This window comes from Ischnura elegans, chromosome 4 (genome assembly GCF_921293095.1).
Source record: "Ischnura elegans chromosome 4, ioIscEleg1.1, whole genome shotgun sequence".
In the NCBI taxonomy this organism is placed as follows: Eukaryota; Metazoa; Arthropoda; class Insecta; order Odonata; family Coenagrionidae; genus Ischnura; species Ischnura elegans.
Window position 1 is genome coordinate 15051498 of NC_060249.1, and position 8311 is coordinate 15059808.

The following is an 8311-nucleotide window of genomic DNA, read 5'->3' on the forward strand; positions in this document are numbered from 1 at the left end:
CTCGCGTAAATAACTATGATGATCTACGGCTCAAGAAATAGACAGACATCAAAGACAGGGGAATCCCTCTTTGAATAGATATGGAAAGCGAGAAAGTGGCGATAAATGTCCATAAGGCTAAAAGAAAAAACTGTTGGATGGGTTATTAAGCCATTAGATGCGAACATCTATAGAAAGAATCTCCTAACTACACAGGATCCTAAATTGATTTCATAACTAAACGCAATCGGAAGAAGTGAACGGGTACGTGAGGATCCTCCGAAATACGTTGAATCAAACTGTATATACCAACGTAAGAACATATCAAAGGCTCCAGGCGTTTCGAAAAAGAGAGCTCACATCAGTAAAGGTTAATAGATGTTGAGTAAATGTCTACCAGACAATACTACGAATATTATTTTATCGAATATTATCGCATATTATCGAATTATAGGAGGAGAATCACTAACACGTAACATGGAGACATAATCATACTAATGATGCTAAGTTTCCAGTCTACTGCCCCCAAAATATAACAAGCGAAATCAATAAGGTCAGCCATTCACCAAATGCCAATTTATCGAGATGATCACTTGTATATCGTATTCGGAAGACGCTAAAATTTATGACGAATACTCAGGAGTAGATAAAATTACAGAAGCCACTAAGAGGTGTAAGGGTAAATTTTGAAACAAGTAAACTACGTAAGGATTTTTTAAAATTGCCATCTCTATCTTAAGATCTGCATAAAAAAATCTAAACACGCTTAGTTCCATGAATTTTAAATGGTATATGAATTTTTTAAGACTTCCATTCACGAAAGAACAAGCCAAGCAGAAATGAAACTTATCATTTGTAAACCGCAGTGTATAAAACCTTGCGTCAAAAAACTTGCTTTTATTTCAAATAAAAATGAAGAATTAATACGATACCAATGGCACCTTTTGGCGCATAACATTTATTGTATGTAAGTGAAAAAAGAAATTCAGGTACTTACTATTCACTGCGCACGATCTGTTTCCAATGTGGAGGGATTCCACGAATAATCACTCGTATTATAATTAACACACCACTAATTTCACTCTCTCGGACTCCATTTACTGGAAATAATGAGAAAATTACGCATATTAACATAACGCCGTTGTCATGTTCGGACCAAGAGTATAAACTGCATGAAAGCTGAATTATGAAATATTATCGCAGCAACATCCAGCTGTTACGATGACAGAATCGTTAAAATAGGAAATGTAATGAGTGGAGAATGATAGTTAATCCACTAACTTATTCGATTATCTTTCCTTATTGATTGCTATGGCCACGAAGACAAAATGATGAAAAGTGAAAGATCGATTGGTTGGTCAAATTCTGAAGGAATTCCCGAATAATTGCGATAAGTTTAAGCTATCACGATCAATTGCTAAAAACACAAAGAAGAAGATTTTTTAATCTCTCTAAGCGAAATAATAAGAATCGAGTCCTGTTAGCTCTCGGCATAACACATGTCACTGATTGCAGTAAGGCAAGGCAATCAGCGGTCAAATGGCGCAGTCTTAGAAGTGTAAAATCATCTTGGTGACAAAGCCCCAGAAATTCATTCAGAATTTTCATACGTCAAGAGCTCCGAAGAGGTGAAAACTCGATCACAATCGCTTTCAGCCAAGTATGGGAGGCAACTCATTATATTCAAACTGTCCTCAAAAACCTTAAGAAATCACTCGAGTGGCACACACGAATAACCTTGTGGAAAGCACTTTTTCCGCGATTCGCAAGTACACATAATCACAAATACACCATGAAGCACAAAATAATCAGAATCCAATTTTGTGACAAAATGATCGCGACCTGAGACATGCTGATAACATTTCTGGAACTAGATTACTAGATATATCGCATACGACGTTAGACGTATCCCGTTTCATAATAGCATTCTGAACCGTGGATGTGATAATATGCCATGACCATAAGGGACACATACGAAATTTAAAACAAAATATCCTCACTATCCTCGTATCTTTGGAAGGAACAATTAAAACATACAATTATTGGCAAACACATCATAAAAACACTACCTTTAAACGTAGAGATTCTTTAGAAAGGGTAAAACACGATCCTAAACGCGGAATAAATAAAGCTTAATAAAGCGTTAATTCACGAATAATTATCGGCTTAATTCACACCAAACTGCCTGATTTCATAAACACTGAGATGAAACAGTAACGACGTGGGTATATCACTGGGAAAAGAAAACTTATACGTGGCTTGAGTACTTACATCTTATCTCGTCGACGGTTGGCACGAAACTGAGGTGGGGCGAAGCTCCACGGAAGCGAAGAGTCACGAGAGTGAAGGACGTCTGTGACGTCACAAAAATAAGTCTGATTTATTTTTGAATTAACAATGAAAATAGAGTTTCAGTAATGAATTAATGAAGAGGATTTAATATGAATTGATTTTTAATGGTAATATTTTCTATAAATTTCTTTAAATAAATTATTTTTCCAAAATACTGGCTGTTACCGATCCATTGCGCTTTCGATTTTCCAGCAGTTTCGATGCCCTATTCAACCAGACGTCATTGGTTTCCATTTTGAATCCTCCCCACTCCCCAACTCTCGCGATACATCTGCATCCCCTCCTCCTCCCCTGCGTAACGGCCGTCACCTGACTATGATTCATTCCCTTGTGTCATTTCGAGCTGCTTGCAGACTACTAGCGTAACATTGTCTATATCAACTTCGGTGTAGCGGTCAATGGATACAGGGATGCCCGACGTGACTATTTGGTGCACACAGACCACGCTGGAGAAATTTATAAGGAGAGAAAATTTTGAAGGTTAGTGTTACAAGATAACGTGGAGCAAACAGCGGCTTTCTGGCACGAAATTAATTGTGTTTGGATCATAATAATGTGGATTTTTATTGTCATCATGATTTGCATTCCATTAATGTTTTGTGCGCCGGTTCGAAAAAAATACAAAAATATGATCGATTGTTAGTATTTTATGATACAATTTCATTATTAAGCAATCTTCTCAATAGCTCCTCAAGAAGTGACGTAGTGAATGTCATTCAATCTTTGGAATTCTTCGATAGATATTCAGGATAGTAATAAGATACAAACACCTGTAGTAATTTTACAATCTATTTTATTCACCCGGTTTCAAAGTTTACGCGTCATTGTAAAGAGCTGTCTCTAATAAAGCATTGATAATGACGTGTAAACTTTAAAACCGGTTGAGCGAATAAAAGAGTGTATCACTACAGCTGCTTCAATCTTATTACTATCGATGAATTTCCATAAAGTGAACTCGTCAACAATCGATCGAATTCTCAGGACGATAAAAATAACGTCTAAGCGTCTGTGTCTTATGAGCATTTTTATCGAACTTTTCCATGGACGTTATTACTGAGAAATTATACTAATATACCTACGTTGTGTCTGTTGTACTGCTTGCAAAGAATGCGATTAGGTACGGAGTGAGGGGAAGATTTGTCACGGACGTGCGTGCGGAGCAGAAATTCACGTTGGGAGTGGTCGCGATTATACGCGAGTGATCAAGCTCAAGTCTTGTGCATTTTAGTGTCGTCATAATAACAGTTGAGCGATCCGTAGATTGTTTCGACGCAGTTTTCCATTCCGCTCTCCCATCAGCCGTCCTTTCCATATTCACGACTCTTCTAACCAACCGTCGGGTTGAGGCAATGAGTGAGGGATGGAATCAAGTATATTTTCGCAAAACCCCCTCAATTATAGTTCTAACATAAATTTCAATGGCGCATGATGCGCCGTTACTACAATCGGCACCCCTCTTTAACCTTCTCCGAACTTATCGGGTTGCACTCGATGGATTATTGGCACTGTTTTACACTCTTTAGTCTCAAAAAAGTTTATCAGCTCTTCTTCATCAGCTCGGGTTGTCTCCCTGTTTCTCAGCAATATTTAATTCACATAAAAAATGTGGCAGGTTATAATCATGTTGTTATGTATTTATTTAATCGTTTCATCAATACATTCCGAAGAAGTGATGCAGACCGGGGTACCGACTTAGAAAAAATATTGGGGGGGCCCAAACCAGGGATATTGCCCCGGGAAATTTTATAAGTATTGAGTTTTAAGTTTTTTAAGCATCTTAGAAGAGTCGTATGACCCACTTTACAACCCTGATAATTTTAATCTCGATATCTGGACACTCCGAGGAAAATCGGCAAGCCTGACACATTTTTTTCTCACACCCATAAGGAATTTTTGAGGGGGCTCGGGCCCCCTCAGGCCCCATGGAGTCGGCGCCAGTAGATGCAGATAACTATAATAAGTAACATTTATTCAAACCATCCAGTTGATACAATTGATACCTTTCTCGTACCCTAATCTTTTATGTTCTTTTTTTGCAGTTGCGCTTAACTCTGCGTTTTTGAGGGCATAGATCCTGGAGTTCGTCGGGGCTGCTGTCATCGATGTGAGAATGAAGCGAATGGGGAAATTTGGTTCAAGCACCCTCTACGACCATGCCTGAGGAGCAGAAATTCAAGGGAATCATCCTGATTACGTGAGTGAAAAAATTAACTTTTATCGCGCACATTCGAGTGAAACTGCAATCTATAAAGGGGTGCTAACGCCTTCCCTGGCTCGCCCTCTCAAGCCTGACGAGGAATTCCTCCAGAAGCATTTAGGGGGATCTAGGGGGGTACGGGGGCAAGTGCCCCCCCTAGACCCTTAAAAAATAGGCAGAATTTTTAATGGGGACCCGTTATCATTGCGTTCGTTTTGTATTACGGGGTATCCGTGGGCCCGTGAGCAAAATCCTGGAGACGGTCTTGCTTGCCCCCCCCCCCAGAAAGAAATCCTGGATCCGCCCCGGCCCCGTGCAATATGCACATAACGATATAATCAATTGCCTTCCGGTATAACATGTGAAGATAGAATACCTGTGATTAAAAAATGGTCTACTTACCTTGTCGAAAAGTGCTTCTATGGTATTAATGAGTATTTCAGTGCGTAACTTGTAAGGCCTCACATTGTAACATTTTATATTCGATGTGTATATCATACATTAAATTAATATCTGATATCTTGACCAAGGGCGTACCCAGGATGAAAACTATTGGGGGGGGGGGGCAAACCATGGTTGTTCAAGTTTTAGGTAAGATTTAAGCATGGAAAAGATGGATTAAATCCACGTTTTAAGGAAACTTTAACAGGTCTTTATTAGTTTTTAAAATTATTTCTTGAAAACATATTATTTTCCTTAAAGACATTTGCGGTTTTTGCTTCTATTTGGGGGGGCGGGGTTCAGCTGTCCCCTCATGCCCCTCGCTGGGTACGCACATGATCTTGACGTGTCCTATATACCTGCCTGGTATGTGACTAATGCCTTGTATTGTGTGGGCAAATAAAAAATTAAAATTCAAATTGGCGTGTACGAATTTCGTATTTCGCACGGGCGTCACTCTTCGTCCATTACAAGTGATATTTTTGGAAACATGGTTGAGTGAAGATCCGAAAATTCGACAGGAGCGCTAAATATATCGCAGTGGATGTAAGGATGGGATAATCAGAGAGTAACATGCTTTTAGAGGGTTCCATCTTGGGGAGGGAATTTATCTTGAAATACGGTCTATTTATATGGTTGTTTCTCTCGCCAACATTCGTCATTTCCTATATTAATGCTGAGTTTAGGGTTTCAATGTTGGCCTATCATCACCTCATTTACGAGGAACCGTTTGAGCCCCCACCTCCAAACTCCTTCCTCAAACATATCTAAACCGACGACCTCAACTTTGAATGAACGACCTTTTCTTCAACCACGAATTCCCCGTTTCTTTCCAGCTGATTGTGTTCGCTCAACGTACAGCAGAGCGCCACATATCCGAATTGTAACAGGATCTATTTTTTTAATCGGCTTCCAACCAATAACAAAACTATGAAAAGAAAAGAAGAAACTGAAGGTAGATTTCTTGCGCAAACTGTAATTGCAGTTTGGAAATAGAACCTAAAGTCGTATCACTCACAAAAAACGTTATTTTCAAATCAATTCGTATGTTCAGTCTCGTGTATAAAAATCTTACCCCCCAAGGATCAATATACTGTCAGGGGGGAAGCCACGGTCGTAAAAGTTTTAAGATTTAAGCATGGACAAGGGGTATGGAACCAATATTTTAAGAGCGCTTTATTAGTTTTCATAATTATTAGCTCGAAAAAAAATATTTTAGTTTCATGTCTTATACAATTATCATTTTTCGTGGGTTTAAGGAAAATTTGTTGAAAACTTTCGTCTCAATCCAGTCCTGATTTTCCGTAAATTCTTCGGCGACTATTGCTTTTAGAGGGGGACAGCTGCCCCCCTGCCCCTCGCTGGGTGCGCCCATGCCCCAGTTTTCTCCGAATTTGGCAAGGCCATTGAACCACGTCTCAGCATCGGAGAACAACAAACCCTCTTGAGCTGGGGAGGGCCTGTTATTCGGTGCGGTCGAAAAGGAGTACATCGTGGAAGGGAATTTGACCAGCTAAGGAATTGTTATGAAGGGATGTGCACGAGTTTCCTCACGGAGTTGAAGTACGAAGTATTCTATCAATTTCCTCCGCGGAAAGCATTTTTGCAGGTAGGATATGTCAGAATATCGTTGAAAAGACATTTCTTATAGAATTCTCTACTCCTCCCGCGCGGGGTTCCCCAGCTTTCCCCCTCATCCCAGGGACTAGTGGCCGATGACCTATAATTCTCCTCACCTCATTCCTGAGTTAATATAGGCATGTGTTCTTCCATAATTACATTGCCTTGCACCCGACAATTATTCTTAAACGCGTTCTGTGGCAAATACTAAATTATGCGGAAAAGTGCAATAATTTTCTGTAATGGGTTCACTCCAATACATCAAGCCCGAATATATCGAAAAATGTTCTAAAATCCATTAAAAAATGACTGCTCAAGCACGTGCAATCATCCGTCTTGATTGAATCTGCTCAGTGGCGTAGCTAGGAATTACGTTCGGAGGCGGGGGGGAAGAATAAGAGAGGGATCCAAAACCAGGGGGGAATTTTTTTTCAAAACAGGGTACTAATATTAGTAGAGGGTTTTAAACTAATTTTAACACTTTTAATAATCGAAAAAACTTGGGGGGGGGGGGTCCGGACTCCCCCCCTGGCTACGCCAATGAATCTAGTCCCATAAGTCCTTAATGTGACCATCTTCTTTCACTGTGCCACAGATATCGCCAAAGCGTGCTAACTTGCATGCTCGTTTTTACATTTGCTCATTTGTAATGACGTCAGTTAGTAGCTATCACACCTTTCTTGGCCTCAAAATACTGGCGTTAAGCCTGAATAATAATTTCATACTTTCATGTGCACGCCGATAAAATTAATAGCTCTCGAATGAAATATATAAATAATGTAGTATATATATTTTCAGGTCATTCGCAGATTCGCTTCCCTGATAGCCAAGCACAGTTTGAGCTATGTCCGGGTGGAGTAACCTGATGCTGTCATCTTTATACAAAGAGATTTCTAAATGGTTCATTACGAACCAATTGAAGATATTAGTCACCTGCGAAAGTTACTACTAAGGAAAGCATAAGGCAGATTCGACGATGACGACATAAGACAGAAAACATTCGACGATGAAGACAGACAACATTCTTAGTCTTCATCGTCGAGTAATACTCGAGGTAAGTCATATCGTTAGCCTTTCATCAATTGAATTAATCAGTTTATAACGACTCACATTATTAGATATGGCAAATTTGATACTTCATTGAAGGCATAAAAACTGACATCTTGAGTAGGTTTAAAAAAATTAAAATTATACAAATTTTGGTTCATTTTTTCCCCGAAATAAAACCATTTTCAGTTTGAATTATCTGTGGATTTCAGGCGCCACTAAGAGTTAGCTTATTAGAGTTTCTATGTTTAGAGAGGTTAAGTGAAGGAGATTTCGCAAAAGATCAACGAAGCCCCATATTCGATTATAACATTGTTTCTAAGTTCAAGAAAAAGGTGAATGTAAATAATCAATGAATTTCAGCTTTAGCACTCGCCAACTTCATGCCCTGGTCGCCTCTACTAGAATGATTTTTAATTGATATACATTAAATAAATGATTTTATAGATTTTAATTCGCGCGTTTTTGCACGGGAATATTTCTGAATGTGTAATTCAGACTTTGCCAGCGAGGTTTGGCTATCTGCATTGTGTAATTTAATAATAATAGCTAAGAGAGATCCTTCGACCGCCGCATAGCTTTTAGGCATAAGTAATCAGACAAAATATTCGGTCAATACACTTGAATATTCTTTCGCAACTCACGATTTATGGCAGTACAAGAAAGGTCTCGTGG

General features: G+C 39.1%; 1 long non-coding RNA gene across 1 annotated transcript; it reads left to right on the forward strand.

Moving 5' to 3' along the window:
• The first annotated feature begins 2736 nt into the window (after positions 1 to 2736).
• Positions 2737 to 7637, forward strand: LOC124156943. The gene is made up of 3 exons (XR_006864454.1): positions 2737 to 2811; positions 4371 to 4525; positions 7388 to 7637. It is a non-coding gene; the product is annotated as an uncharacterized LOC124156943 (long non-coding RNA).
• The last annotated feature ends 674 nt before the right edge of the window (positions 7638 to 8311 follow it).